The sequence below is a fragment of the Sorex araneus genome, chromosome 7 (assembly GCF_027595985.1).
Source record: "Sorex araneus isolate mSorAra2 chromosome 7, mSorAra2.pri, whole genome shotgun sequence".
In the NCBI taxonomy this organism is placed as follows: Eukaryota; Metazoa; Chordata; class Mammalia; order Eulipotyphla; family Soricidae; genus Sorex; species Sorex araneus.
In genome coordinates, this window is record NC_073308.1 from 41,789,347 (window position 1) to 41,797,906 (window position 8,560).

At 46.6% G+C, this 8,560-nt stretch overlaps 1 pseudogene; it reads right to left on the bottom strand.

Moving 5' to 3' along the window:
- Positions 1 to 5,689: 5,689 nt before the first annotated feature.
- Positions 5,690 to 6,981, bottom strand: LOC101556355 (ubiquitin-40S ribosomal protein S27a-like; annotated as a pseudogene).
- Between the last annotated feature and the right edge of the window lie 1,579 nt (positions 6,982 to 8,560).

Here is an 8,560-nt window from a genome sequence, read left to right on the forward strand (position 1 = left end):
TATTTTTGTGCCTTTGTCTCCTTTGGAAATTGGTTTTGTTTTCCTGTGCTTATTAGCAAGCCCTGGGTGAGACTTACTGTGCAATTTCTGAGGTTGGAGGCATGCATCTCCCTTCCAACCCTCAGTTCCAGAAGGACAGTGAGGCACTGTGAGTTCAGTCACCTTCTGGTGTCACACGGCTCTGGGTTACAGAGGCAGGACTGCATCACAGGCTGAGAAGTCTCAATGATAATAGCGCCCAATTTCTCCTTTCTGTCTCTGCATGTAGTGGCCAATTCTGGACCTCCCCTGCTCCCGTTCTTCAGCCCCAATCAAACCCTATTACACCATGATGTTCTGTCTCAAGGTCTGCTTCCTCGTCCCACCAATGGTACAACCCACCCTACTCTGACAAAAATGCTTAGACCACCCACCCCGTATGCCCAGACCCTCAGCTTTTATTGCTCTCCAGTGACTTCCTTGTGAAAAGCTCATCCCCACAGTGGCGAATGACAACTGCAATGTCCACGCAGGGACATCACTGCCCAGGCCTCAGCTTAGTCTTGAGGCCCTCCTTCACAAAGTCTTCAGATTGAGGCTGCAACTGCTGCTCCTGCAAAGCTGGGTAACCCGCCCCCCCCCCACACACACACTGTCACCATCACTGTCATCCCATTGCTCATTAATTTGTTCAAGCGGGCACCAGTAACGTCTCTCATTGTGAGACTTATTGTTACTGTTTTTGGCATATCCAATACACCACTGGTAGCTTGCCAGGCTCTGCCCTGCGGGCGCAATACTCTTGGTAGCTTGCCAGGCTCTCCAAGAGGGGCGGAGGAATTGAACACGGGTCGGCCGGCCTCGTGAAAGGCAAACTCCCTACCCCCTACCGCTGTGCTATCGCTCCAGCCCTCCTGCCACCACCCTCGCCCCCGCCCCCCGCCACACACACACTTCTGAATTCACTCAGCTTGCATTCTCAGAGCATCTAACAGTCCAAACCCCAAATCTTCCCTCTCCCAATCCTGCACCCATCTCTGCTTCCAGCCACTCCCGATTTGGAAGATGAGGGCCCAGGGTATCAGTGCTGACCTTGGGCTCTCCATAGAGAGACCAAGTCGTCTCCAAAGAAGCCTCATTAAAAACACCCCATATTCTAGCTTTCGCTACGCACACTGCTGCCTGCTTCTCTCCCCCAATCTACATCTCATTTGTTACCAGCACTTTCTCCCTTTGGGTCCTTTCAGTTTTCCAGAGCCCATTAAAACAGCCCCATCCGCCTTACTTCTGTAAGATTAGGTTACTAGATATGCAATTCTCTTCCTCTCATGTCTTAGGCAATTTATTCTTTGTCTTCTTCAGCATGTCACATGCTTTCTGTCCTCCTCCCACAGTTTTCTTTCCCCAGGCTGGGATTTGAGTTTGATATAGGTATTGCCACCAGTCATCCTCTATTAATCAAGTTGGGGAAATGGGAAAGAAGAGGCCCTCCAGATTTGACTTAGACATTGGGTACAGTTAGATATGGCCCCACAGAGAAGAAATGAAATGCAAACCATGAGCATACAGTCATGACTGGGGCGTATAAGGCATGGAGGGAGAACCCTGAGATACATTTAGCTGCATTGCACTGATTTTTAACTTTGTTTCACAATGTTTGTCTCCAGACAAATTGGCATCTCCAGATTAATACATGTTGAATAAGTGAGAAGGGAAGAGAAGGGAGGAGAGAGAATTAAAGAGGGGAGGGGTGTTGATGGGAGGGAGGGAAGTGAGGGGAAGAGGTGGGGGAGAGTGAAAGAAAAGGGTGGCAAGGGAAAGGATAAGTAGAGGGAAGGGGGTGAGAGAAGGAAGGTGGAAGAATGGGGAGGGAGGGAAAAGAAGGGGATAGGAGGAGAAGAAAAGGGGAGGAGGAGAGGAAGAAGGAGGAGAGAGGGAAGGAGAAGGAAGGGAAGGGAAGTGAAGAAAAGGAAAAGGGAGGGAAATTAAGGGGAGTGGAGGTAAGAGGAGGGAAGGGAAGGGGAAGGGAAGGGAAGTAAGGGTAAGATGGGAGGGGAGAAGCATTATTGGAGCTTCAGAACAAGTAGTTAGCCCCCTCAGCCTTAGATACCTAAGGACTGAAGCAAGAGAAGTGTTCCTGAGACTAAGAAGGCATCTCTGGGCTGGGAAGACAGTACAGTGGGTAAGGTGCTTGCTTTACACACAATTAACTGGGGCTCAATTTCAGGAACCCCATGTGATTTCCTGAGCCCACCAGAAATGATCTCTGAGCACAGAGCCAGGAGTAAGCCCTGAACACAGCTGGGTGGGGCCCAAAAACCAAAAAAGAAAAAAAGAAATAAAGGAAGAAAGGAGGGAGGAAGAGGGGAACGGAGGAAGGGAGAGAGAGAGGTAGGGAGGGAAGATGGAAAGAGAAAGGAAGGAAGGAAGGAAGGAAGAAAGGAAGGAAGGAAGGAAGGAAGGAAGGAAGGAAGGAAGGAAGGAAGGAAGGAAGGAAGGAAGGAAGGAAGGAAGGAAGGAAGGAAGGAAGGAAGGAAGGAAGGGAGGGAGGGAGGGAGGGAGGGAAGGAGGGAGGGAGGGAGGGAGGGAGGGAGGGAGGGAGGGAGGGAGGGAGGGAGGGAAGGAGGGAGGACATCTCTAACACCAAGATATGAAACTTAGACCAGAGAGAATAAGACAACTTGGGCTACATTTATGACATCTCACATGGTCCCCCAAGAACTGCCAGGAATGACCCCTGAGTGCAGGGTCAGGAGTCAACCCTGAGTACCACCGGGTATATCCCAAAAACAAAAACAAAGATACTGAATTTAACAGGATAAGAAGCAATAGCATCTGGGTGGTTTCTAGCCCACTTTCACTAGAACCTAACAACATCCTTAATATTATTTGATCCTTGATTCTTCCAATACTGAGCAAGTGAGATTCAGATGCTGTGCCCCTGCATCCTGCCCTTGACCTTGGCATTATGAACTCAGGAGCAGGCAAGAGGTTCTCAAACACCCATACCCTCTGCTCACTCAGTAATGTTTAAAGTGACATGTTAGAGAAAGGTAGCCTTCCTAACCCATCCCTGGAGCTTGGGGGTCAAAGTGAGATTTTTTTCTAAACCTATCATAGGAGCCACCTTTTTGTCCTACTAAGCAACAGAATGGTGCTCAGAAATTTTCTAGAGCGCTGCTGGGAGAGAGAAAAGTGAACTCAGAGAGATATCCAAGAAACTGGGTCCAAATTTCTACTGCCTATAGGTAGAGCCTTGTTCCTAACTGCCTCACCCTGTGAATTCAGGCCAATTAATGTTTCTAAGGACTCTTTTTCAGTTGTAAAATTGGAATGATGATAATACCTTGATTGCAGGGTTTGTTGCAAGAATTAAAACATGTAAGTACCTATAACAGAACTTATATCATTTTAAGTGTTTCATAAATGGTGCCGTAGTTAATCTAAGTTTTATTGTTACAGAAAAGATATGTTCATGCCCAAGAAAAAAAGGGAATTTGGCAAAAAGAAACTTGAACATAAATAAGGACATACTATTTCAAAATCTCACATTGAGACTTTGGATGAGCTAGTTACTACTGCATAATAAACTATCCCCAAACTCAAAACAACAGTTGTTATTTTTCTCAGACACTTATGCACTAGCTTATCCAAGCTGGACTTCCCTGCTATAGGTTATGGATGTCAGGAACTGGCTTCTTGCTTTGGGTTAGAATCAAGTTTGTACCATTAATGTTTGTTTTGAGATTCAACCTTAACCAATGTTCCTGTGTGAATTAGGCACTTTTCATAGTGATAATCATCATCATCATCATCATCATCATCATCATCATCATCATCATCATCTCACTGATCGTCAAATTTCTCAAGCGATCTCAGTAACATCTCCATTCTTCCAAGCCCTGAGATTTAGAAGCCTCTCTACTCGTCCTTCCAATGATGCCATACTGGAGGCTCTCTCAGGGTCAGAGGAATGAGACCCAGCTTGTTACTGGTTTTGGCATATTAATACACCATGGGTACCTTGCCAGGCTCTCCCATGTGGCCAGGAGACTCCCAGTGGTTTGTCAGTTTCTCCCAGAGTGAGAAGTAGACTATAAGATACCGCGTACTTCCAGGAGCTGACTTTTAAGTCTCTGGATGCTAGCTGTTGACAGGATTACAGGGCGCTGGGGGCAGTCCCTGGCTGTGACCGCCTAGCTACTGGGAGATGGGATTTCTGGGCTGAGGAGGCCCAGTCCCGATTCGAGCAGCCTTGGAGGTCTCAGCCCCAGGCCCCACACACCTGGGTTCCTCTGCCAGTTCCTTCATGTGTGAGGCTCGTCTGAACGTGTGGAGAGGGGCCTTGGGCATGGCTGTGGCTAGGCCCTGGAGGTCTTCGGCCACTGGGAGCTCTGCTCAGAGTGGGGAGGGAAGTTGGAGTTCATCCCCTCTGAGGAGGCCCTGGGGAAGACAGCCAGGCACGTGGGCAAGAGACTCTGCATCACTCTCTTCCGAGAGCTTGCTTTTAAGTTTCTGGATGCTGGCTGTTGATAGAATTACAGGGCTCTGAGGGCTGTCCCTGGGTGTGACCGCCTAGCTACTGGGAGATGGGATTTCTGGACAGAGGAGGCCAGTCCCGATCCGAGCAGCCTTGGAGGTCTAAGTGATAATAAAAAGGTAAAAACTTAGATTCTCTCAAGGGAACATCTTGAGTGTAGCTCAACATCAGGAGGTAGAAACATACTTTAAATACCTTCAAAAGTCACATAATGAATAGAATGGAGGGAGTGAGGCATGGAAACAGGACAAAGGATTTAGTTCACCTCAGAAGGCCATCCCACTTCTGGATCCCATTTTTCACTTTATCAATCACTTAACAGTTTTTTTTTTCTTCCTCAGGTACACTAGCCACAAGATCCAACTAATTTTCAGGCCATCAGATATAAAGAAAAGATTTGCTCTTGGGGCACAGATGGCACTTAACAAAAATACAGACCCTAAGTGGTCCTGCTGCCTGCAGTATTCCATAGTAAAAGAGTCATTGGCCACCACCTACCCCAAAGAGGCTAAATCTTGAACATATCAGTTGAGGGGGACGGATAGCAACATGCACACCCTCTGCACCCCACACTTGTGTAGAAGAGGCGGGACCAACTCATTCCAGAGCTGGACTCTCCCCAACAACTATTTGACATCCAAGTAAGGGTTTAACCCCATTTTAAGGAAAAAATACAGTTAATAGCTTTGAAAATACACAGCTGAAATAAAAATTGTCACCAAAGTGGGTTCTTCAAATTTGAGATCAAAGTAATTGCCTGTGAAAGCTTCAATCATTCGAGTGGGACTGAATGCAGTGAGTGGACTGCAAGCTGCATTGATGGGGAGTTGGATCGACAGCAGAAAGGTCTCTAGGAGGGAAGAAGAAAGTCTGTGTTTGCAATCACAAGACAAGAGTGGACCTGAGGAGCACAGGAGGGTCCCCTCCTCCTCCTCAGACTGGCCCCCTGGGATGTCTCTCTGATGCTTAGAGTTTCTGAAACTTGGTCTCTCTGAAACTCAGTATATGCTAGCAGAAGTGATGCAGTTCTGCCTCTGTTCACTGCATTGTTCTCAGAAAATGTGGCCTTTCCAGCAAAAAAGATAAAAAGCCTTGCTTCCTTTCAAGCAGATAGGAAGTTAATGGTGTTATTTATTTATTTTTTTAAGAGTTCATGCCCTTTCCAGGTAATTATTTGTCTTCTGGTTTGTTGAAACAATAGATCAGACAACATTTGCCACAATAATGTTGTCAAAGTGGTTGGCCATAAAAACTGCAGCGACACATTCATCTGAAGGCCATTCCTGGTGGAGGCAACTGATTTCCCATTCTCATCCACTGTTCAGTATCTCAGGACAGCCAGTTTTACCTTCTTTCTCTTAGGCTTATTCTTCTTGGGAGCACTGTAAGACTTCTTCCTGTTCTTAACACCACCCAAAAATCTCAAAACAAGATGAAGAGCTGAATCCCTTTGGATACTTTAGTCGGACAAAGCACATCTATCCTCCAGTTGTTTGCCAGAAAAGATCAATCTTTTGCTGATCTTGGGAAGGAATTCCTTCATTATCCTGGATTTTTGCCTTTATACTTTCTATCCTATCTGAGGGTTCAACCTGGAGAGTGATGGTTCCCTATAAGAGCCCTCCCCCACCTCCACTTCCTGTATGGCTTTTCACAAAATGTGAATCTGGGCAGTGGGTCCACCTGAGAGTGAGGAAACAGAAGAAAGTGTTTAGATCTCAACTTTTCCCCCTTTCTTTTTTACTTTGGGGCACACCCAGCTGTGCCCAGAGCTCACCCCTTTATTCTGTACTTAGGGATATAGAACCAGGAATACACTACCTGCAACACCAGCACCTTATTACCAGGAGTACTATCTCTCCAGTTCAGAAGAGAGGATCAGTGTTGCGAAAAAGACCTTTTAATTAGGGTTTGGGGGCTGTAGAAGAAGTACTTAGACCCACAGTTCACAGGAACACAGGCCAGGCAGGTGGGTCAGGGAGACTGACAGGGCCTGGCTGATGGAGAAAGGGGCCCCTGAAGGTGTAGGTAGGCAAACATAAGCCAGAGAGTTGGGACTAGAACATTCAAGGTCCATCAGACATAACAAGAGATGAGGCTGGAATGGCAGGTGATGTCCAGAGTCAGCTCCAACCTTGGAAAAGAATCACATAGTGACATTCCTAACTTGGGCAGAGGGCAATGACTCAGGGTACATTCTCCTTCTTCACCTCTCTGCTTCCACAGAAGGGCCCCACATACCCACTAGCCTTATGAATTCCAACTAACTTTTAGGTGCCAATGCTTTTAAACTTCAAGCCTATTTCATGTTTGGATATGGGAAATATTCATATTCAAGGGTAGGGCTGCAGTCAGCTTCCAGCAACTGTATATCCTCCATCCTGTCAGTTTTCTATGCTGAACCTCTACCCTGAACTGTTCTGCTCATCCATACTGCTGTGAGTCCTTGGAAGCATCTCCATTGTACACTACCATCCCATGGCAGGGACCTACAAAAAGAACAGCCCTGTCTAGAGAAGACATCTCTCTGTGGGGAGAATACAAGGTCTTCCCAGCTGTGACACTGCCGGGAGGATCCAAGGTGACGTTGAGAGGGACTGAAAAGTATGGACAAAGAGATACAAAGCAACGGTCACTAGTAAAACAGGTAAAATTCCACTTCCCACATGGAGACAAGTGTGGTGATGCTCTGGGTTTAGGTCCACATCCTCTGCAGCCCTTGAACACCAGCCCTGGACCAACCACAGGGCACAAGACAGCACAAAACAGAGACTAGGCCAGGGGCAGCAGAGAGAAGACATGCCATTTCCCAGAGGCTTTCTAGGTCTGGGCTTTCAACCCGAAATAGATCTAGAGATGAAAGGGAGTGAAATCAATGGAGTTGTGGAATTCTAGATGAACTAGAGCATGAAGAGTCTGGCTAAGGAAGCAGTCTCTGCCAACTCCTGGAGTGGGGTAAAGAAACATCAATAGCTGTGGGTGAGATGAATTGGTTTCTAAGTTGGAGCCGGCCACAGGAATAGGCCTCTCTATTCAAATTGTGCACCTAACAGTTGGTATTCCTACTCTGTGTGTTTTCTGCTCATTTCAGCTCTACAGAGAGCCGTGTGAAGGACAGCCTCTTCAGTACCACAGTATCCCCAGGAGTACCTGGAGAGAGGGAGGATTTGTGCCAAATGGCAAAGCTCCATCAAACTAATTACCTAGGAAATTTCTGTGGGGGAAATGCATTGTGATCCAGGTGTTACATGGAGTTTATAAGTCAGTACAAGCCCCGAATTTATGAGTCACAAATGAAAATATGGAATAGGAAATGTCTATTAGCCTCCTGTCTGGAGGGTCAAAATCACTTGTTCTAATGGGCCCCCAACACTTGAGTACACCAGCTGGTAATGGGACCTTATCTTCCACTCCCTCCTTTCAATCTTGAACTAGCAACCTCCACTCAGTGAACATTTGAATTTGGTTTTTGATTTTCCCTTGGGTTAAGTCACCAGTGATTCATTTGCTCCTCACCTGCTATGTCCCAGACTTTAATCCAACTGCCAGAGAGAGCTCTAGGCTAGCTATTTACCCTGCCAAGACTGACTGTAGATTCTTTTTATGATAATATGATAATAAATAATGAATTACAAATTAGAGTAATCATGCAAATGCTTCATAATAAATATATAAGTATATATTAGCCATGAATTAAGTAGCACTGTCCTCCCATTGTTCACTGATTTGCTCGAGCGGGCACCAGTAACATCTCCATAGTGAGATTTGTTGTTACTGTTTTTGGCATATCGAATATGCCACGGGTAGCTTGCCAGGCTCTGCAAGGAGAGTGGGATACTCTCAGTAGCTTGCCGGGATCTCCAAGAGGGATGGAGGAATCGAACCCAGGTTCACAACATGCAAGGCAAATGCCCTACCCTCTGCGCTATTGCTCCAGCCTGAATTAAGTAGGAACACTTTCACATCAACCTCCATCACCCCTTCTTGCAGCCTCGGCTCCTTATCTGAGAATGTTCAAGTAGACAGAGGAAAAGCCTTATC